At 39.7% G+C, this 24,241-nt stretch overlaps 1 protein-coding gene across 4 annotated transcripts in view; it reads right to left on the bottom strand.

Moving 5' to 3' along the window:
* Positions 1–24,023, bottom strand: part of WASF3 (WASP family member 3) — an 81,385-nt gene extending 57,362 nt beyond the window's left edge. For all 4 annotated transcript variants that reach the window (XM_051607987.1, XM_051607990.1, XM_051607989.1 and 1 more), the window contains exons 1-2: positions 23,980–24,023; positions 4,297–4,389 (exon numbers count right to left, since the gene is read on the bottom strand). The gene's annotated coding sequence lies outside the window, so the exon portion shown is untranslated. The remainder of the gene's footprint in view (positions 1–4,296; positions 4,390–23,979) is intronic.
* Between the last annotated feature and the right edge of the window lie 218 nt (positions 24,024–24,241).

The raw sequence follows: 24,241 nt of genomic DNA, 5'->3' as shown, positions 1-24,241 counted from the left end.
GCTGCAATTTAAAAATATAAAGTCCCTCAAGTCCACACAAATGAGTCTAAAATGCAAATCAGTGTACACTGAATAGAGTTTAACCCAAGAAAGGCAAGAGTTGAGCCCAAATATTCAGCCTCTTCTAGTATCACAGAGAAAACAAGAAGAGCTCACAAAAAATGTGCACCTCCTAATTAAATCTAGACTCTTCTCCATCACAGGGCACCACTGAAAAGAGAGTGGCCCACTCTTCTTGACAACCCCCCTTCAGATATTGTAAACATTAATAAGATCCCCTCTCAGTCTTCTCCAGACTAAACAGCCCCAGGTCTCTCAGTCTTTCCTTGCAAGGCAGGTATTCCAGTCTCTTAATCATTCTTGTAGCCTCTGCTGGACACTCTCTCATATATCCTTGTCCCTCTTGAACTGGGGAGCCCAGAACTGGACACAATACTTCACGTGTTCTCACTAGTGTAGAGTAGAGGGGAAGGAGAACCTCCCTAGACCTGCTGGACACCCACTTCCGAACACACCACAGGACACCATTGACCTTCTTGGCCATAAGGACACACTGCTGTCCCATGGTTAATTTGTTGTCCACCAGGACTCCAAAGGCCTTCTCAATGGAGCTGCCTTCTAATAGATCAGCTCCTAATCTGTATTGGTGAATGGTGTTATTCCTCCCCAGGGGCAGTACGCTACACTTAAATTATTGATTTAAAACAGTAAGTTACTAAATCATTCTATAATTTGCCAGCCACAAACAATACAGGTTACGTGACTGAAGACTCAGATAGCAGAGGCAAAAGTCTTTGTGAATAAATAATTAACCCTGAATAAAATATCTAAGTTGCTTTCACAATAAAAGAATTTCTAAAGACTGGAGCAGTCTTACCCACACAGCAATCTAACACTATTTTAATCTGTCCTCAAAATATGTAACTCAATATGCAGCATTTTATGCACTGAACTATGAATGCAGGGATCTTAGAATTGCTCGTGTGTGATAACAAAGGAGTTAGTTCTTCAGTTGGGCTAGTGAACTGGCATTTGGGGCTGGTAAGCACAGGGGTCCCTTTTCAACCCCTGCATTTGGTATTTCCTTCCTTACTACAGGCTCTCTGACTTTCTTCGTGGGTGACACTTGTAGTGTTGTAGGACTACAATGGAAGTTTAGAAAAGCCAGTGCATGCCGGGAAGTGACAACTCTCCACCACCACCTCTGCACTGGGACATCAGCACAGCCCTGTGCCATCTGCCAATCCAAGCAGAGATGCCCTAGACCAGTGCATGCTACTTCACACAGGATGGTACATTAAGGAATCAGCAGCATTTGTAAACATATAATAACTGTATTTTATTTTGAACAATTTGACAACATTGGGGGCATTTTTATTAGTAAAACAAACTAGGAAGTCCAGAGAAGCAAGAAAAGGCAAGACACTATTCTAATCCAAGTAACAAAATTAATTACTTGATTTAAAATTAAAATGTCTTTCTCTGTATGCAAAATAGATTAAATAAACCATTTAATTTTTTTATTATTACTTGTAAAGACATGGAGCTCATGGAGAAAGTCCAGAGAAGGGCCACAAAGGACTGGAGCACCTCTCCTACAAGGACAGGCTGAGAGAGTTGGGGCTGTTCAGCCTGGAGAAGAGAAGACTCTGGGGTGACCTTATAGAGCCTGTCCAGTACCTGAAGGGGCTACAGGAAAGCTGGGGAGGGGCTTTTTACAAGGGCTTGTAGTGAGAGGACAAGGGGTAATAGATTAAAACTGGAAGAGGAGAGATTTAGGTTAGATATTAGGAAAATATCTTTAATATGAGGGTGGTGAGGCACTGGAACAGCTTGCCCAGGGAAGTTGTGAAAGCCACATCCCTGGAAGTGTTCAAAGGCAGGCTGAATGGAGCTCTGAGCAACCTGAACTAGTGGGAGATGTCCCTGCTCATGCAGGGGGGTTGGAACTAGATGATCTTTAAGATCCTTTCCAACCCAAACTATTCTATGATTCTATCATTCTTCAAAGCAGAAATTTAAAAAGAAAAATACAACATTTCTGTAGAAATCATTTTTAAGTACAAGCTTATTTTATTAACCAGAGTTTCCAAAGTGTATGTCTGTGATACATGAACGATCAGTGCTCAACCAAGAATTGGAATTTATTTTTCTAAAATTAGTTTTAATATTTTTTTAAATCAAAGGCTGGTTACTGTCAAGTATGTTCAACATTCTGTCTTTAAATACCCTTCAGCTACATTGAACTCCAGACTATTAAACACTAGATACATTCAACTAAACTCTATATATAAAGTTGTGCTTAACCTGCACAAAGAAACAGAAGATACTTGATCATACTACATTGAGTATTAACAGCAAGTATCTCAAAATAGTTTTTGAAGCATGATGAATAAATACAACATAGTTAAAATATTCCTTTAACGATTAATGTCTACAACCTCCCATGAATAAAAGTAAGCAACAACGCTCTCATGCAGCATGAAATGCAACTGAAATACAACAGTGCTGTAAAAATTGCTAAGTTTATATTATTAAAAAGAAAACCCACACTGGAAGTTAAGACATGACAGCTGTGACTTTTTTAATCTCAAAAGCAGGATAAGAGGTCTGTAAAGCCAGCTACTAGAGACACCAGATGTCTGAGGGCCAGATACTGGAGAGATCAAGGATCCTAAAGTCAGCCACTGAAGTGATCACAGGTATGGATTAGCCACTGGAGAAACCTTTGCTCACATGCTCTTATGCATACACACTTACGTGACAACAGGACACCTGTAAATACATATAGTAAGAGGAATAAAACTCACTGTTGCATTAAATAGTAAGCAATATGCTAATCTAACCATCTAGTAGTTGAGCATATTTTCAACCTCTGAAATGTCAATTTGGTTTACCCTATTTTTTGGGGACTACCTACTTTCCCTACCACACTTCTTCCCACCTTCAAAATTTACAGCAAGCGATCTTTTTTCCAATTTCAGTATATAACCATCAAGTTATCTTACTATTTAATGGGAACTGCAGGAGGAGCAGAAGGGAAAAAACAGGTTTTCTTTCAGCCTACTTCTTTCAAAGGCTGTTGCCATAACTTTCACATTTCTGTGTGCATCATATTGCTTCCCTTGATCCCTTCATTCCTCAAAATAAAAAGTTTCTTAACTGACACTGTGAATGCATGCATACATAAGAGTTCTCCAGAACTCCTCTGAGTTTTTCCTGACTTAAGGTGCAGCCTCTTCAGAAGAACATATATGCTGATAAGCAACTTCAATATCATCAACCATATAATCAGAATTTAAAATTAAAATATGCAGACATGAATTTCAGCTGAGGGGACAGGGTTACACCCAGAGTGAGCTCTAGGATATAGCAAAGTCAACAGTATCCTAAAGCACTGCTGTAATACTTTGCTTCTTTCAGAGGCTTTGAAGCCTCTGAAGAGGCTGCAGTTTCTGCCACAGGTGGCACCACGGAGTGCAACACAGGAAAAAAGCGGTCCCTCCTGCAAGCAGCTAATACTACTTTCAATCTCCTTATCCTCTCAGAAGGACAAACCTCTACAGCTTCTTCCTCTGCTCAAAAAATTTCTCTTTCCCAATGCTGAAGCGGACAAGCTGCAGTCCCCTAAAAAAAAATAAATAAATCAGCTTTACTTATTCTAACAGAGTTGTCTGCACTTTGGGATTGGCCCTTCATTAGTAGCACCCAGTGTGGCCCACAAAAGAAATACTACACAGCTGTTTTCATACTCTTCCACCAACACAGATGCTCCTCAATGGAAAGTGCATGTTGCAGCCAAGACAGACGGGGGGCAGGTGGATTTTTCCCCACAAAGCTAGTTTAATACCAATAAATATAAACATTTTATCTGTTGCACTTAGAAGCAAAGACTCAAACATTTAACTTCAGCAGATTTAGTTTAAATCTCTAAGATGACACATCAACAAAGTACAGATTATACAGAGTATAAGTAATTAACAGAAACAAATTTATAAAGCAAATACATCATAACCACAAACAATGTGAGTTTATTTCTGTTTTCCACAGAATAAGGTTCGTGTTTAAACTATACTAGTCTCTCGGGCTAGCAGTACTTCAGGGCCTACTACAGCGTATCTTCATCATCACAGAAACGTAAACCATCTTCTCGATGCTAACTCAAAACCTTCTGGACAGTTTCCAAGTTTCATTAGTCTTCAGTTTAGGGACTTAGCACAGTTTTCAAAGCTATTTGTAAGAGATTCACATAAATGCAAAGTAAGCAACAAGGGGTGTTCATAAGAGCTCACTTACCATTTAAAAAGGGGAGTAGAGAATATCCTTCGCGTTTACACGTTTGAGAAATCAGCTGCTCTGTAACTTGCTAGCACACTCAGGTAGCTTTCTCTGCAAACAGAAAGACAAATTTCAATTTAGCTTTTCACAAACAGAATTACTAATTAGAATAACTTGAATAAAAAAATCAGGTTCAGTGATCAGTTTAAAAACTACTGAAACAAGCATGAGTAGAATCTAGATATACTTTAAACTGTTTGGAGCTAATCATTATTCCATGTTACAGCTTAAGTTTTTCAAGGTAAGAAAACAGCTTGTGCTATTTTATAAAATAAAACACTCAAAGACTGTGGAGACAGAAAAATCTAAGATAATGGCCTATAGTAAAGCATAATAAAACTCCAGATTTGAGTCCCACTGAGATACTTCACAGTAAATTTAATATTACTAGACATAAACCCACTAAAACAAAACACACTAAAAAAGTCAATGAGAGTATCTTGCAAAAATTAAGTATTGAGCTGTTTCCATGAACATTATATAGATCCTATCATCAAGGGAATATTCTGACTTAAATATGAACATTTAGTCATACACCGATTTTTTTAATAAATTATGTTTTGGTAGTTGAGACATAGTTGCCCTTTCTTCAAGAACTGTACAGAGTTCTAAACTAGACCATTTGATCATAAGAGACTGGTACTACAGCCATATTTTTAAAGGCTGCTGCTACAAACTCCTTGATAGAACTTGACTAGACATTTTAGACAATAAAAATTTACAAGAGAGATAAAAAACCTTCCCTATTTCAAGGACATTTATAAGTGGGATTTATAGCAAAGCCAAAGCATCTAGAAGAGCACGACACTGTTCAGGTCACTGCACACAGATTTCTCAAAGGCAAGACTATCAGTGTCCTAGACAACACCTCTTGTTTGCTGTCACTATCCTCCCTCAAAATATCAGAGCTTTAACAACAGGGTGCTCCCAGTAAGCACTGGTGCAGAGGCCACCTATTTCAAACATAATATTGCCCTCTAGTTAGCTTGCTACCAAGATGTACCAGTTGGCCAAGGCCTTGGTCCTCACATGCTTACAGAAGGAACTGTTCTGGAGTTACACATTATAAAAGGCTCAGGTACATATAGCTCATCACATTCAGAGTTATCCCTATCTTATCACCAGGACAGGTGTACCATACAGGGAAGAAAGTGCCTTCCAAATGCTGCTTCACAATCCTGACTAAAATCATGTTAGACAGGATCCTATTAACCAAAGTGATTTGAACCAACAGTGTATACCTCTAGCTCCAGGAACAGTAAATCTGCTTTAGAGCAACCAGCAGCACTACACTGAAAAACACTAGAGAACAGATGCCACAAAGCACTAGCCTAGGTCACTGGAACTTTATATAGAACTCAAAGCCTCTAGTACTATGAGGGTGGCTGAGGATACATTCATGCATCACAGTAACCTCAGCAGCAAAGGCACCTTAAAGGTTCTTGGTTCCCCACATTAGCGACTCGTTCTTGTCTACACACTGCAGTTCACTATTTCCATCAGTTAATCAACACAACGTTTGTAGTGCTGCACTACATAAACAGGATTCCTGAATCCATCCTGTGATGAAAGAAATCTCCACTCAGGTCAGCAATATGCAAACCTTATACAGGGATGGGAAGGAAGCCAAATATCATCGCATGAATGGCGAGGGTGAGACTCTTGCAGTTTCCATGGTGAAATGGGATCAACTACCTTGACATATATCCCAGGGGTTAGTATAAATCCTTATGTGGTTAAAGAAAGATATGGCCAAAGTCAAACAGTTTTAAATCTTAAAAAAAAAAATAATAATAATCAGAAAAATCTAATTTAAGTAAAATATTTAATAAGACCCAGGATAATCCAGAGAAGAAATGCTGGAGTCTCTCACCACATGCTCTACATTCAAGAGACAGTTATGATGAAAAAATATTGCAGATGCATGCAACATGAGATACAGAAAGGAAAATATATTTCAGCACATGATTAACTGTCCAACAATAACCACCTACTGGTATAACTGCGAATATACCTTTTAGAATCTTAGAATTGTTTTGGTTGGAAAAGACCTTTAAGATCATCAAGTTCAACCATTAACTGAGCACATTCCCAAGTCTACCAACAAACCATGTCCCAAAGCATCATATCTACACTTCAGGGACGGTGACTCCACCACTTCCCCAAGCCTGACAACCCTTTCAGCAAAAAAAATTTTCCTAATATCCAACTTAAACCTTCCCTGGCACAACTTGAGGCCATTTCCTCTTGTTCTATTGCTTGTTACTTGGGAGAAGGGGCTGATCCCCATCTCACTACAGCCTCCTTCCAGGTAGCTCAAAAGAGCAATAAGGACTCCCATCCACCTCTTCTTCTCCAGGCTAAGCAACCCCAGTTCCTTCAGCTGCTCCTCATCAGATTTGTGCTCCAGATTATCTGAATTTTTGAATGGATTCTCTCTTTCCCATAAAGTGTTCAAGAGGAAAGAAATCCCAATGAAAGACATTATAAGAACATTCTTACTCACTGACAAGTACATCAGTGACTCCCCTACCAAGTGCCCCATTGGACCCATATTCACTGACTACATTATAGAAAGTACTGAACAGTTTCAATGGGATGAGATTTTAGAAATGCAAAACATACAGCCCTGAATTATCTTTAGAAATCTGTATCCAGCAGAATTCTGTTTAAATTCTGTGTTTTAAAACTTTCTAAACAGGACTTCTAGAAATGAGGAGCCTGTATGCAGGCTATCCAAAGAACAAGCTTTATGGCACACAGAGGATTACTTCAGAAATCCACAGGGAAAAAAAAACAAAACCCACAACAAAACACATAAGGATTTAATGCCAGACATAACTTTTATACAGATTGAGGATTAAAAGTACCCAAATGGTAGGGCATCATCAAAATTATGAAAAAAGGATTTTATTTTAAAGTCTGCTTTCTGGAGTGAAGGGAGGGGTTTTAAAATGGTTTCATATATGGAGATCCAAAGCTTAGTTTGAATTACAAAGTAACTGTTTTATCAGAGGATACACACAAAAAAAGGAAGTGGTATAAAAAAAGAAGTGGTATAACTTTCGAGGTCCCTTCCAACCCCTAAGATTCTGTGATTCTGTGGACTGGACACAGGATAATAATAATACCAAACTGTGAGGTGGTGTTGACTCTTCTGAGGAACAACAGGCAGACGGATCTAGATAGATTGGTGCACTGGTCTGTGATTAACGGGATGAAATGTAAAAAGCCCAATGCCAGATCCTGCCCCTAGGACAGAGTAATGTTGGGCACAAGTATAAATGGGGAGAGGAGTGGCAGGAGAGCAGCCCTGAAGAGGGGGATCTGGGGGTGCTGGTTGGCCACAGGCTCAGTACAAGTCAGCCATGTGCCCTGGCTGCCAAAAGGCAAAGCACATCCTGGGGGCATCAAACAGCATCACCTGGAAGTGAAAAGACGAGATTATCCCACTATCCAGTGTTGGTGCGGCCTCACCTTGAGTGCTGTGCACAGTTCTGGGGCCCACCATTTAGAGAAGGAATTTAAGGTCCCTAAATGCATCCAAGGGAGGGCAATAAAGCTGGTGAAAGGCCTAAAGGGATGTCCTGAGAGGAGCAGCTGGGGACACTGGGCTTGTCAACTTTGGAGAAAAGGAGGTTGAGGGGCAACCAACCGCATTGCTCTCTGCAGCTTCCTGAGGAGAAATAGTGGAGAGGGAAGTACTGATCTCTTCTCACTGCTATCCAGTGACAGGATGCATGGCAATGGTTCAAAGCTATGTCAGAAGGTTCAGCCTGGACACTATAAAGCATTTCTTTGTGAAGAGGGTGGTCAAACACTGGAACAGGCCTCCTAGAAAGCTTGTTGGTGTTTAAGAGGCATTCGGACATTGCTCTTAATAACATGGCTTTAACTTTTGGTCAGCTCTGAAGTGGTCAGGCAGTTGGACCAGATGACTTCTGTACATCCCTTCCAACTGAAATATTCTGTTCTTATCAACAGCTCTCTCTCATATTTACATACTTAGGTATGCATGTGGATATATTCACTATTTATAAAGCCTTTCATATCAATAGATATTTATCTCTATATATAAACAAAAGCTTTATAAAGGTTCAGGAGGACTCACATTGGAAAATATTTTTTAAAAGCATGTTTTTTCCCCAATCTAAAAGCCTCAAAAAGCATTTAAATTGTTTTTAGACAGACATAGCTATCGTACAAATTAATCATTAAAGAGTCACCATTTATAAAATTAAACTTCAGTGGAATTAAAGAGTGACTCCTTACAGTTGACCCCTTAGGATTCAATTAAGGACATCACTATGTAAACAAATGAGGAGGATCAGAAGGAATGTAAAGAAATTAAAGCATTTTTACAGGTGAAACTTACATATTTAATTATTCCATTTTACACCCCAGCTGGAGAGCTATTCTTGAAAGAGATCAGCATACTGTAATATTAAACTACATGGCTCAAGTTTATCCCAATTTCTCAAGAGTTTTTCCTCACCCTCCTCCTGTTTTTAAAGGGCCAGGTAATAATGGCAGGTTTGTTTGTTTATTTTGGGCCTATTTTGCTATTAAAATTTTACTTTTAAGCCAGTTCAACGGAAGTAGTTTTGCATGGATGTGTGACCTCAAATCTCGCTCAATGTAGATGAGCTTAGCAGTTTAGGAAGATCAAATAAATCACAGAAATCCAGAAGTATGTGAAACAAAGTTCCGTTTTCTTTCAAAAAGAAAGTTGAAGTGGCTTAAAGCCATCATGCATGCTGTTACCATGAGATTTTTATAGTTTTAATTAAGGCCTGTTTTCATAAAACAGAGTTTTAAAACTACTTCACACTGCTTAATATGGGTAAGGGAAAGCATGAACTTCATAATCCTAAACACATAACCCATTCAGGTTATCTACTGATTTACCATCGCACTCAACACCGAGAAGTTGATATTAACTCAAGAGACCAGATCTGCCTGTTGCCACTAAATAAATTCAATAAATCCTATTCTTCAGATTACTTCCGTATCTTTTCACAGCCATGATTGCTACCATCTGCTGGGGGGAAGGCAGTCAGCTGCCACAAATGCAGCATCTTGCAACAGCAATTGCCATTAAGAGATTTTGAAACAGTGAAAAAAATCTTGATCTGATAATCAGGTCTGAGAAAACCTGAATTTCTTAATACATACAATACAGCATGTGTGTGTATAGATATATACACATCCCAGATCTCTCTTTAACAGTTCATAATAATGTGATTGCAGGTGTATCATCCTATTCTATCAATTTCTTGTCTATGGTCATTTCCTCAGTCTTCCAAAAACCATAACAATACCCATTTCAACTATATTTTCAAGTTCTGCTCACTTTGCCTTCCTCTATTCAGCATTTTGAAAACTACAAATAATGTAGGTTATTTTCAAGAACTAAATGCAGGTGAGGTGTACTTCATGTAAGATGCAAAATATCCCTACTTAGAGAGAAAAAAAAGAAAAAGAAAAAAATGAAAAAAAAAACCCTTATGGGTTTTGAAACAGTGGTAACTGGTTGATGAAAGGCATGAGCTGCCAAGAAATCTGCAGTAGTTTTTCATCTGAAGAGCAGAAGCTGTTCTCTTTAAACACTGTGTAGACAGGAGTAGAAGCACAGACTGTATCACAGGAAAGGAAGTATGCCATGCCTGCCCAAGCAGCAGCTGACAGCTCCAAAGCAGTATGTGGGTTATGGTCAGGAATGGAAGTAACCAGATATTTTGGTTATTTCTGACCACTCTGACCTGGGTGGGGAAGAAAGAGAAGGGACAGTGGGGGACCTGGCTCAACTTCAAATCCACCTCTTGTAAACTCCATATAGGAAAGCAGAAACAGTGCAATGCTCTGGGGCTCCTGCTCCTCTTCCTAAAGGACTAACCCAGAGCTGCACAGCTGTGACACATAGCTTCCTCTTTCCCTCTTCATTTAACAGCTGCTTGGTGCTGCCAAAAGAGCAGTACAGGAACAAACTATTACCAAAAAGAGATGTTCATTTAAAAGTTTGAGAACTACTGATACTCAGTGTGTTAGGCTTTTGCTCAAGGAACACAAGTTTGTGCATTGCAAGTGTGGAAGCTAGCAAGTAAAGGCACACCAGATGGAGAACTTGATGCCTTATCTTTACTCTTCCACCACAAGTAACCTTGGTTTGAAATGCTCATGTAGTTCTTCATAGGTGACCTATATGACCAACATGTGGTGAGGTGGTATAAGCTCCACAGCCATCTGAGCTGATGACTCATGTTATTAAAGGTCACAAATTTTCCAGTAAATTCTGAACCAAGTACACGGAATTAAAACACATCACCCAAGAAGGCACAAAAACTTGTTTGAGAGTTTGTTTTGTTTTTGGTTTGGGGGAGATTGGGCTTTGGTGTTGGTTTTTTGCAAGTCGCCTTTATGAGGAACCACTTTGAAGTATCACTTCATCCCACCTAATATCATTTCTCTTCCAGCATAGTGCAGATGCACACTGGCTTTCTTATTTTACTAACTCTTGCTGCAGATTTTAAAAAGTGTAATGGAAATGTAAATCTGGCATTTAAACATGCCTGCTTTTCACTAGTCAACTAAATATGTATCATTAATGTCTTTTTTAGACATCAAGAGTTCCAGAAAATGAGATTTAGCCATGCTGCTAACATACACAGAAGAAAACCAAAGGGAACAACACCTTCCACCTATCTCACTTTCAAGCATGACTACAGTACAGAGATACCCTGCCCTTGAGAAAGGCTTTTATTTAGGAGTAGCCTATTATTAGATTAACATGTAAATAACTAAATGCTCTGCACCAATACTACTACTATAAAAGGGAAACTTGCAACTTTAAAGTGCATTATTAGAGCATATCTATGTTCAAGTGCTTAAAAAATAAACAATTAATCAGCCATCGGGGCTGAATATGCAGTCATGGGGAGAGGGTATTTTTCCCAGTAACAACTGGTATCCACACAATGATCCCTGACCACACACGGCCCACTGAAAGACTGAGGTCTATGATTTTACAATTTGAAGCAAGACAGCTTTCTAGATATACTCTTACTGCTACGAAAACAGTGATATCCTTACCTAAACATACATCAAAAGAAACTGAAGTAGAATAAAAAGTCCAACCATGCATCAGCACGGATCCTCCACTGGTAATTTTTTGCTCCATTTTTCGGACAAATAGATCACTGGTTTTGTGAAAAAAAACAAAACAAAAAAAAAAACCTTTTGTTTGGATTGCAAAATTAGGTGTTTTTCTTAATCTAAAACCCTCTTCTCCATCAGACTCCCTGCATTTGATCACTTCAGGACAGTCACTCTTTTCTGCTTTTATTCAAGTAATTAACTATAATGGATAACATCATATGACTAATAACAAAATGTACCACGATATCACACCAAATTTTTGACAAGAGGTCAATGGGATTACAGGTCTAAGCAGAATTCTCTCTTCCCCAGCCCACTTCTTGATCTTTGAAAAATAAACTTGCCAGAAGGAAAGTCAGGTCTTCTTTTCAGGAAATTTAACCCAAAACACACTATTACACCAAGTGATACCACACCAGCAATGGGAACCCTCACAATACCTATTCCCAGAAATACCAAGACCTCTCCTCCCTGGAACAACCCTTCTTTTCCTCTAGAGGAATTACAGCACTTTTTTAAAACCTAGACCAGTAAACTAAGATAAAACTAACTAGGCCTAAACAAAGGCTAAAGTTTCCAATTTCTTATACAACTGCAACACGGGTATTAATTATTTCTCTACTGTGTTCTAGTTTATTAAATAGTAAACAGACTTATAAGACTTATAGGTTTAACATTTCATCTTGTACTAGATGCACTTCTGAAGAAATAAGAAGCAAAATAAAAGGGATTAGCCAGAATCCAATGAAAAGCACGTGAGAACATACAACAGGCACGTTTTCAGATTTCATGCCCCTTTGCAATTTAAATTCTTTGCCATCTCCTTCTGCGTAACAGGGGAACACTGATCTAATGGCTGGCAGTGATACTATGCTATGAACAGTAAATAATTTTCATCCCCAAGCACAACCACCTCTACAGCAATGTATCTATGCATTAGGAACAAGAGGTATTAAAAATAATAGAGTAGGTGAAAACTATTACCAGATCACATGAGTGATTTATAAAGCCTCCTCTTGGCTACCAAGGATCTATCTAGCAGAAACTACCCACAAGGAAGAGAACTTCACTTTCTCCTAAGCCTTTAGAGTATCAGTATCTGTTCCTAGATAAAAATTCTGTGAATCCCAATCTTACATGCAACAGTTCCAACTAGCATTATTTGTTTAAGGGGAAAAGGGAGGACAGGGTAGCTGCATCCTTAGGGGTCAGCTGTTCCATAAGGTCAAGATCTTTTCTATTTAGAATCACCAACAGTTGTTTCAAGCCTACAGAAAAACGTAATACTCAAGCTTCCCACTTTGGCAAAGTTTATTCTTCTTTTAACACTCAATAAGAATCTGATTTAAATCAGCAAGTCCTGCATGCTTTGAACCAGAAGAGAGGATCAACACTTCATTATACACCTGCAGAAACGAGCAAAAAAGCATGGAAGACATATTTCATAGAACACTACTAATATCATGCAAATTAACTAATCCATGGTGGAATTTAATTATTTCTACAGTCTTATCTTTTCTACAGTTACATTTATTTTAGTATTTTGTTCAAAGTGGATTTAGAAGACTCAAAAATACACTTGTCATAAAAAAATACTTGTCCTTCAAGCTTTGTCTTTTAGACAAGGTTTTGTTTCAAGGTTTACTCCATATATTTTAGCTCTAAAATATCAGGTTGAACACCCTAAAGATAATACAATAACTTTCAATAACCCTCAAATAAATTCACTGGTGTTACTCCTCTAGATTCACCACCCATACTTCCTACCCTCACAGTTAAATCTCCCTAAGGTTTCCCACCAAGTGCTAAAGCACATGATTTGTCTCCATGCTTCGCCTATCCCTGCAACTGCATTAACCTTGACGAACTTCTTTGGTAGGATGGTTCTATGCTGTATTTATTGTTCTGTATTGAGACATAACTAAAGTTATCTTCAAGCAACAAATCAAAGCTGTTCACTGTTCAGACTGTCAGCCCTTATGTTCACAAAACTTACTTCAATGTATTTTCTAATGCTGCATTTATGCAAAGCCATAATTCTACCAAGACAAACAAGAGTGGGGATATTTAAACTACAGATTTACAGCCATGGGTCTTACAGTTAACATAACAGTTAACATAAGATAAAATGAAGCCTTGTTTACTTATATCAGAACCTCAGCATTTCAGTTTCGCTTTGAAAAACTTTGAAAATGATTACAGGCTGCCTATGAGCTTCTCTGTAGCCCAGTAACTTAGCTGACAAAAACACTTGCTAAGCAATGATTAGCACTTAGCAGCTTAAGGGCTAACTGTGCTTGTTGCTTCAACCTTGACAACCAACCATAAGGACGCACCATTAAATTTATACTTCCAAAAGCATTTAACATTTGATTCTGCTGAAAATACCATTTTACTATGTTTTGAAAATAAAACCAGTTGTTTGTTTTTTTTTTACTTTGTTTTTTTTTAGAAATCCATGATGATGCCAGACATATGCTTGTTTTCCAAACGACAACTGTTTGGAAAAAAAAAAAAAAAGAATACTCTTTCAGATGTTCCTGCCAAAAATCACATTCTGTGGCTTAAAGAAATCTGATAGTAGGCAGTTCATTCAATTGAGGAAGGATTTACATTTCTTGTCTTGCATCTACTTCCCTCCAATTTAAGTTTCTTTGGGGATGGACGTGGCAGAAGGGAGCGGTTTGTTGTGGTTTGTCAGGCTTAGGCTTTTTTACATCTCCAAGTATTTCACTCTCAAAAAAAAAAAAAAGTCATCTGTGGGTTTCACCAGAAATGACACATAGCAGAAGTTCATCACAACACATTTCTTTCCTATTGGGAATACCAGAATATAAAAGAAAGAGAGTTTGAAAGGGAAGTATAAAAAAGACTTCAGAAGAAACACATAGGAGAGAGTTTGGAGGAGGAGGAAGTGGAACTGAAATTCAAATGAGGAAGTAGCACACAACTAAGAATATTAACAGCTTTATCTTAAAACATAGGACAGGGAGAGAAGGAGATGGATTTGGGGTTTCAGCTGCTGTTGTCACAGGTAGCAAGAAGACTACCTGCCCAATAAAAGTGGTTATTTCACTGCTGCCGCAATAGTTTCAGACTGATAGAGAAGTAATAAACCATGCAAACTGGGCTACATACAGTGTAAGACTTATTTCTGTACATTTCAGAAAGCCACAATTTTAAGACAAGGGTTTGATCTGCTATAATATTTTACTTTGTCCTTCATAATTAATAACTCACAGAAATAGTAACCAGACCGATTTACTAGTTTATGTAAAATATCTAGTTGACTTGAAAGTGTCTAAGACAACAGAAGTTCTGGAATTTTCCCCAATCCTGGAGTTTTACTTACTGCTTCCCAGCAGCTTTTGGAAATAGTTATAAACCCCACTGATCAGAACCTTGCCATCACTCTCCAAGTTACAGAAATTCCTGAAGGCTGCTAAACCTGATCCAACATCAAGCCAACTAGTAACACAACATTTCAGCCAACTGTGTGACCAAAAGAAAACAATACCCTACAAGCTTAGATGCTTTCAGAATTGTTAGTATGGCAACCAGAAAATTACTGCAAAGCACATACCTTTTCCAGTAGAAGAGCAAATATTTTTTTAAAAATAAGGTCAGAATCCCAACGACCTTACAGTAATACTTCAGATGCAGCTATTTCAGACTAGTGAAAAACCTTCAAGTTAAAAACCCAACTGCTTTTTAGTCTACCAACATGGATGCTTTTCCTGCCATTAGTAGTGCAAATCCATCACAGAAATTCAGCAACTAGACAGAGGTCTGTCTTTACAGCATTATCAGCTTGAGCTGTAACTAGGTGTCACTCCTAATTTTATCTACATGCTTGCATAGAATCACCCACCATTGAAGGATGCTTGAAATTTCCTACAGGAGTATGAGCAGTGTTTGACGATACAGGCAAATGTTCATTAGAGGGCTGGAAGACTCTACCTCAGTGCATTCTCAGACACTCCTCTAGACAGCATTCACTTCAACATTCAAGTATTTCATGCTTGTCATTCACAAGCTCTACAACTCTTTACTTGCTATAAATATGAAGTGATTGCTGCAGTGAAGGTGTACAAGACCTGTAGGATTTGAAGAATGGAGAGCTTCAGAGAAAAGCAAGCTGACTGAGCTGAAGAAGAAAGGAGCCTCTCCATCTAGAAAAAAAATGAAGCTGCTGAAATGCTAGTTCCTTGTTCTTTCTGCAAAAGGAAGGGTGGATAAAAAGCACAGAGCTTGCACATGTTCTTGTCTAGCTCAGCCTGGCAAATATCCTTTTCCCACTACACAGATAACCTGAAACTGTAACCAAGCCAGTTGTGTAACTCTACCAAGACATCCTATTTAAATATGATTTAGAGTTAACTGCAGCCACACTCCAGCTCCTGAACTGGCATGCAAAGGTTAAACAGAACCTCAATAATCAAACTGTGTGCAAAAAAAAAGTAACACGTGTACAATAGTCTTCAAATTCAGCACAAAATCAAATGTAGGCCTCATCTGAAGCTGTTAGCTCCTCCATGTCTGCAGCTGTTTAAGCATTCAAAGCAGCAGACAAGATTTAAAAAGAAAAACAGTACTTTCCCAGGAAATAACTCTACAATAAAACTGTGCTGATACAAGATCCAGAGAACTTCAACATTCTTTGAAAAACTCAGCAGTGAGCTGAAACTGCTTTAGGAGGAATAACTAAAAAGTCACATTTTCAATAAAGCCTCTCTTCTAATTCAAAAGTTCAAACTTAATTTCTTCATTCACATGTAATGAGGCAGAACTTTTCAAAGAGGTATTTCAAAAGGCTGTTTGAAGTTTCAAAATAAAACAAGCTTCCCAGGCCTTGTCTTGTAGCACACTAGTCCCCACAGCTGTCCATTGCTCTGTCAGGACAAAACCAAGACCACAGCAGATGAATGGTTTTCCTCAGCATCATGGAATACTGACCTTTTCCACTATGGGATTTCAAAACAAACATCAAGAAATCAATTCCAGCATTCACTGAAATACTGTTACTGTGTTTGATATGTCTGTCACCCATTACATACAGAGGCTCTCCAACTATTACTACTACTTGTTACAGTCAAAGTGGTTGCCACCACAAAGATGCACAAAAAACCTGGGATACTGCAGCTAAAGAACTAACATCTCTGGCTATGAGGAAAGTACATATCCTAATGCCATTTCATTTTCCAGGTCACTGGAATGCAGAAAAAAATCTGTTCACACTGTTACCAAACTTTGTTGTTGTTTTGTTTGTTTGTTTGTTTTAATGAAGTAATGGATCCAAGGTTTATATGCTGCTCACTTGCTCTTACCAGCGTCTCCAGTCAGGAACACAACAGTGACACAAACACCACTGTCCCCCTGACCTTAAAGCTTTGTCCTTTACACACAGCCTTAAAATTGTACTATTTTGGCACTAACAACTAGACTAGAATAAAACATTTTTTGAGATTATATATGCTGTTCAGTCTTCACCAATAAGGTGCTTTGCTCACTTCTAATTTCTACAAATATATGAACAATAAAAGGCAATATTTTATCACACACTATCTTCTAAGCAGTCAGTTAAACTCAAGTCCTCTAAAGCCTCTAAAATACTATTACGTTATAACCATGAGGATCGAGTCCAACTTCTGACTCCACACTGGACAACCTGAAAGTTAAAGCAGATACTCAAGAGTGTTGTCCAAAAGCTTCTTGAACCCTGATTGGCTTGGGGCCAAGATCACCTCCCTGGGGAGCTTGTTCCAGCACTTAACCACCACTCCAGTGAAGAACATTTTCCTAATATCCCACCTGAACTTCCCCAATGCAGGTGTAAGTCATTCCCTCATGAGGAGACAAGATCTGCAGCTTAACTTCTGCTCCCCCTCACAAGCAATTTGTAGACAACGAGGTCAACCCTCAGTCTCCTCCAAGCTGAACAAACCTAGAATCCTCAGCTGCTCCTCATAAGTCATGTCCTCCAGTCCTTTCACAATCTTTGTTTCTCTCCTTTGGACACAATCTAATATTTTAGCATCCTTTTTACACTGTGGAGCCAAAACTGTTGGTATATTTTATTTCAATTACCTCTGTCTTCATGATCAACCAATACATTAAGAAAATTAATCAGGCTTCCTAAGTCATGAAGAGGGCATGCTAATTTAAACCATAAATACTACTGTATGCTAGGATTCAAATAATTACCCAGTGACCTAAAGAACAAGACACTAAAGAATAACAAATACGAGAAACAGTAAATTACAGCATTCCAAGAAAAATACATCATCCCAACTCTTAACAAGGAAACACAAGTGTTTCCTGAATGAGGAATCCCTAATGTATTATCAGTATGACAGGAAGCGTTCACTATTAAGAAACATCCCTCTAAAAAAATCAGGGCTTCTGCTCCAGTAATCCAAGAGGAAAACACATGCAGGACCCTCTGAGCGTGGCCATCCAGACAGCACACTTCAACTCCCCTAGATGCAGCAGCCTCTACACCTTCCTAGCACTGCCCCAGCACAACCAGCACCCCGTTTTCATCTTTAACTGTTTAGCAAACAGCTTGAATATACGTGAAATAGCTGCATGTGCTCACCAACAGACCAGGCACCTGAAAACATGACAACATTACCTTAGAAGGCCTGGAGGAGCTAATTTTAAGAATGAATTAAATCATTCACCTAATGACAAGTATGAAATAATAGGCTTATGGAACATTTTGAACATCTGAAAAACTGCAATTGCTAGCAGCACTTGCTACAAAGTTGAAGAATTTTTCTCTATCAATTTCATTTAGATCATGCATTAAACAGAATTTTCACCATTTATAATTTAAACTTTCCTTGCAAGTTTTGAAGTTCTATCAGCAAATACAAGGCTGAAAGGGGACTTGAGAATCACAGCAAGATATATATAGAACTCCAAAGCACGCGCTTTTCCACCATCATAGGAGGAAATGTAACCACTGCATAAGCCTTCAAAAAGTATGTCTCATTCAAAATTAATAATGATATATATTTTTAATCCATGTGAATTTATCTGTGCATACTGCTGTGTAAATGAACAATGCTTGATATTTTTCAAGTTTTACCACAATAAATTATTCTATAGTTCCTATACTGGGCAGATTTCAACAATGGGCATGTGCAACAAAAGCTCATGCCAAAGAAAGGGTGAAAGAGTTTTGATTTATGGAACTAGAGAGAAGACACCCCAGGCTGTAATTCTGTGCACAACATTTGAAAATTTCATTTTTTCTTGTCCTGGAGAAAAATACATTTAACTCAAACAAAAACAATGGTTTTGACAGATCAATGGAAGTTAAAACTGCCATAGCTTAGGCTATATCTATTTACATAAATTATGATGACTGTAAAATATGAATTCTGAACACATCAAATTCCCACCAATATCTGTACATACTTTATCTATGTCAATTACCAGCATTTTAAAGGTCACATCATATTCTGACGATTATAAAACCTAAGCATCTACGAAATGCAAGATTAATTCTAAAGCTACAGTAAAGTTATCTGCATGCCAGCCATGTACAAGAGACTTATTTTAGTTACATTATTATGTTCACTAATGCTTAGCCAATTCTCTTAATTCAGAACTCAACAGTCTGTGTCAGTTCTTTCCAGTACCTCTTACCAAACACTCTTGCAAGGAGGTTTGCAGTTATGAATGTTTAGAAGAAAACCTACACTTTAAGTTTAATCTGTTTGAAAGTACACAATTCATGCGGAAATATTTTGCTTTATTGTTTGCTTTAAACACAGGTGTCAGTTAAAAACAATAAACACATCATCAATCACAATCAATCTAAATAGCACTCAGTTTTTCTCCTTCTAAAATATATGTTTTAAAATACAAAAGATTATTAACTCAGTGGTGAAGCACATGTTTGAGTGGCACAAGTACACATAATATTTAAAAATATAATATTAAACAAATTTGGCATAAAAATGTTCTGCGCTTAACAGAAACACACATTGTCCCCATCACTGTATTTGGCTACCAAATCTCTGTAAGAATAAAGAGATTATATTTTTAATAAACAGGTAGGAAGGAGCTCCTAGAATCTTGAAAAAGAGAGTAACTAAAATTCTGCTAAATGGAGAAAAGTCCACCAAAAAAAAAAAATCCCAAACACATACAGTGATTTCTTTTACACCCAGAAAACACTGTTAGTTTAATGGCAAAATATGTGTTGACATTCAGAACACCTATAAATCCCCAAGAAAAATAATTTTTTATTAAAAAAAAAAAACTAACATTTGTTGGATTTGCTTGTTTATCACATTAACAAGCCTTCAACAGAAATTCTCCAACTATCTCACCTGCCAAAAACAAAGAAATCAAGCAAAGTAAGCTCCTAGTTTACACCCTAAATGAGCTCAAAGACTTCCATTTTGATCTCCAGCTGTTTCTACACACAGATTTCTCAACTTCTTACCAAATGTTTTGTTTCCCCTTTTAGCAGAGGGGAAAAAAAAAATTACAGCTATCAGCAGCTAAAAATATTTCAGTTATCCGAGTTTTCAAAAGAAGGGTGAGAAACAGTGCTTTTCCAGGTAAAAACTATCCCAGCGTAACATTTCAACAGCTTTTACAACAGGCTGGCTTCTGAAGAAACAACAGTAAGTATGAAGAAAAGCATTCAAAGGACAAAGTTGAACAAATAAATCTGGTGTAATTTCAGGTTACTTTCATTATTACCACTAAAAGCAGAGTAAGTTTTCAGGAGGGAACGTAAGTAGCAGTTCTGCTACACAGCCAAGGCTCACAACGCCTCCACATTCAATTCTTAGCTGAGTAACTGATTTCCATAGAATCACAGAAGGGTTTGGGTTGGAAGGGACCTTAAAGATCACCTAGTTCCAACTCCCCTGACACAGGCAGGGACCCCTTCCACTAGATCAGGTTGCTCCAAGCCCCATCCAACCTGGCCTTGAACACTTGCAGGGATGAGGCACCTGCAGCTTCTCCGGGGTATTCTGTACGCAAGTCTTCCATATGTGGAGAAGTTAACACCCACCTGCTACCTCTATCTGTTAAGTGAATAAGCAGCTACAATCTGTATTACCTTACACAAAGTAGTTTCTGAGGCAATGTACATAAAAGGGGAAGACATATTTGTAATCTGATCCTATTAATGATCTTCATATATTGAATGGCTTAAGGTTAGAGAACTAAGAAATGAGCTTGATAAAAGCAATTTCTCCCCATCAGTACTGCAAATTAGTGTCTCTCTGCTATTGAGGTAATTCACAAAATTTAGTATCATAACCCACTGGACACGTATAGCCTGGTTAGTAACTTACGCTAGTAGTGTTATTCACCTGACAAGTAGCATGTAGCTCAATATCCTATGCAAGCAAAAATAAAAAAAGTTACAGAAATTACAACAAGAAGTCCAAACATTTTACTTGGAGTGGCATGCAAATCAGAAAGAAACCAATAAGACATTATTGGATTAAAAAGGCCAAAAAGTGCTGGATTATAAAACCTACCAGATGTAAGCTCAGTCATAAGACCATTTCAGGTCCAGACCAACCAAAGACAAGCTTAATTAACTGCAACAATATTTCTTGTTCATTCCTCACTAAAAACAGTCAAGAAGGCTCCAAAAGGCAGTGCTATAGGGGTCAAACAAAGATATAACTGCATGTATTTATCTTTTTACATCATGAGTCCTCCCTGCGGTTCTCTCAAGGCTCTTTCCCACTCCAGTTGCCACAAATTACACCAAGATGAAACTGCCCATGCAAGAAGTTTAACCAAAAAGGGAAGACTTGCAAAGGCATGAAAGCTAATTCACTGTCCAGGTGACACTGACATAGTGACTTAAACACTAAGCTACCGTCAGCTCTTCCAGAATTCTTTGAAGTATCTGCTCTAGTTTGTTTTTTAGAATTCTTGTCCTGCTAATCCCTGTATATTAAAAAAACACAATAATAATATTCCTATCCTCTGTAACACAGTGTTTTTCTTCCTCTTTCTTCCATACAGAAATACTGTCTGCAAACAAGGTTATTCTTGCTTCAGATAAATATATAGCATTTACCTTCTTACTGAAGAATAAAGTAAATAAACCTGAGCTAGTCACACTAAAGAGCAGCTGGTCTGTAAGTTTATGTTACTACTCCAAAAATGATAATCCTTTGAGGCGTGTTGCACAGGTAAGGCATATACTGAAAAGCAAGTTTATGATGTTATTAACTATGAAATGTCACATGTGTTGTATCATATAAATCAAACATGAAGCCTCAGTAACTTATTACAGCTATGAAAGTTTATTTTTAAAGCACAAGCAAATCTATTTCTGACATACAAAGTCATCTTCTATTACTTCCATGGAAAAATAGGAAGATTAGCAAAGACCATAAAATTTCAGCAACTATTGTGTATAATCAAGACTATTGTTCCAGTATCTATCTGATTAAAAAGTGTTTCCTATTTTTTCTTTATTTGAAGAAAATAGCCATTGAAAAGGAGAACAGAGAGGACTGGCTCAATTACATATTATTTCATGTACAGCAAAACCTCTGTGTTCACCTCCCAATAACTACATTCACACTGCTGCTAGCAACACAAACACAAATCTAACCCTCCAGTATGCAGTAAGAAAAGTCAGCTCGGCACAACTCATCCCCAAAATACAGCTGGAAATAAATCAAGCTTCCACATTATTCAAGGTGAACATGATGTGGTCTTGATGTCAACTGAAGAGCTGCAGATAAAACATCCTTCTTACAGAACTTACTTAAAGCTCCATTCTTACCAATTAAGAATGACTGAGGGCCCTTATTTTAGTGTAGACGGGTAACTGTCCTTCTATCTTAGCATATTTTCTTGTAAGAAGAACTTAATGGCAAAAGTAAACTATAACTGAACGTAGTACCTAACAACGCTCAGTTCCACAGCTCAGATACCAGGTTTAATCTTGAATCTTAAAGAAGGCAAGCACTGTAACTTGTAACTTTTATCTAACGTGTTTCCAACTTGGATATTAGTCTACATAATTATTCCTTATGTCAACCTTTGTATCTCAGAGGCCACATCTGAGCTACAGATCACTGGAGAGCAGGCTGGAGAACACCAACTGCAGCCTCACTCCATGACTTCATTCCCTTCTTCAAGCACACACACTATTAGCTACCGCGGAAAATATTTTATCGCGCAAAGTCTAAACAACAGCCTGTCTCCTATAAACTTAATACTTCTGGTTCCCAAAGTAAAGCTTTAAAAAGAAGAAGAAGAAGAAAAGGCCAGTCTTGCATGACAGGCAAGGCAAAACAACCTCCTCTTTATCCCCAGATTTAAAAGTCACTTGAAGTTCCTGCCTCCTTTCATAACACGCCCCATCTTTTCCTCATAGGAAGCTGCATTCCCTGCAGTTTGCAGAAGTGCAGCCAGACAGCTTTTTCTTACTCCTGCACAAACAGCACACAAACTAAACCACTTGTGCTTTTAAGCATTTTCTATCAAGGAATTTCAACAACTGCATCCAGTAACCCATCACTCAAGCACTAGCTGGCCCCACTCCACAGACAGTTGCTCACGCTGTCACTCCTGTTAGCTATCTGCAACGCGTACTGAACTGTAGCAGAAGCAGGAAAGAAAAAATAACAATTGTTTTAACTGTTTTCGAAACAGCATTAGACGTTCAGCAGTTGCAATAAAACCCTGTCTCCACACGCCTGCGCTCAGATTCCCAGCTTCTCCTCAGCGACCCGTTCACTTAAGAAGTGGGAAAAAAAAAAATCTGGAAAAAGAAAATAAAGGGGGGAGTGTTTAAAAGTTCCTGAGCTGTCAAGGACTCCCAGCGCCCTTCCAAGCCAAAGACGATTATTTTTAAGTACCCGAAGACCGCTGAACATCCGCAGAGACTCGCCGGGGCTAAGCCGCGGGGCTGGTGCGGGGCCAGTCGCGGGGGCAACCCGAGCGAGGGACAGGCCCCCAAACAAGCGGTCGGCGGGACCCGACCGGGCTGCGGGGAGCACGGCGCACAGCCCCGCAGCCGCAAACCCCGGGGCCTCTTCCCCGACCCCATGCACGGGGGGGGGGTGCTCCGCAACCCCCACCCGAGAGCGGAAGGGGGAGGGCGCCCGGCGGCCCCGGGGCTGCCGAGGGGCCGAGGCCGGCCCGAAGGCTGGGAACAAAGCTCCCCCGCCCGGCTGGGCCGCCCCGCTCGGCTCGGGCCGAAGCAGAGCGAGCAGCCGCGGGGCGACCCGCCGCTGCCCCCATCGCGGCCGCGAGGCGAGAGCCGCCGCCGCGCCGAGGGGGCTCCCCGGGGCGGGGCGGGATCACCCCGCGGGCGCCCGGCGAGAGACCATCAAAAAGCGGCCGCTCCCCCCCCAGCGCCCCTCCCGGCGGCCGCCGGGCTCCCGGAGGGGGGGCGAACGGACATCCCCGAGCGCGGCCCCCGCCTCGCCAGCGCAGCAGCCGAGCGAGGCGGGAGCGCGGCCCCGCACCCACCTGGCTCCGCTCCGCGCCGCGTCCCATCCCGCAGCGCCGCTCCCGCCGCCCCGCGCCCCAGCCCCCGCGCGCCCGCCGCCGCCCCGCCCCCCCGGCCGCCAGCCCCGCCCCCTCGCCCCGCCGCTGGCTTCGCGCCGGGAGGGGCGGGGCCAGGCGAGCCAATGGCAGCGCGAGCCCCGCGCCGCGCGCCGCTGATCGGCGTGGCAGGCAGCCAATGGCGGCGCCGGGAGGGCGGGCGGGGCTGCCCGGCCGCCCCTACCTG

The sequence above is a fragment of the Apus apus genome, chromosome 1, assembly GCF_020740795.1.
Source record: "Apus apus isolate bApuApu2 chromosome 1, bApuApu2.pri.cur, whole genome shotgun sequence".
NCBI classification, from domain to species: domain Eukaryota; kingdom Metazoa; phylum Chordata; class Aves; order Apodiformes; family Apodidae; genus Apus; species Apus apus.
This window is presented reverse-complemented; position numbering and strand designations above follow the sequence as displayed.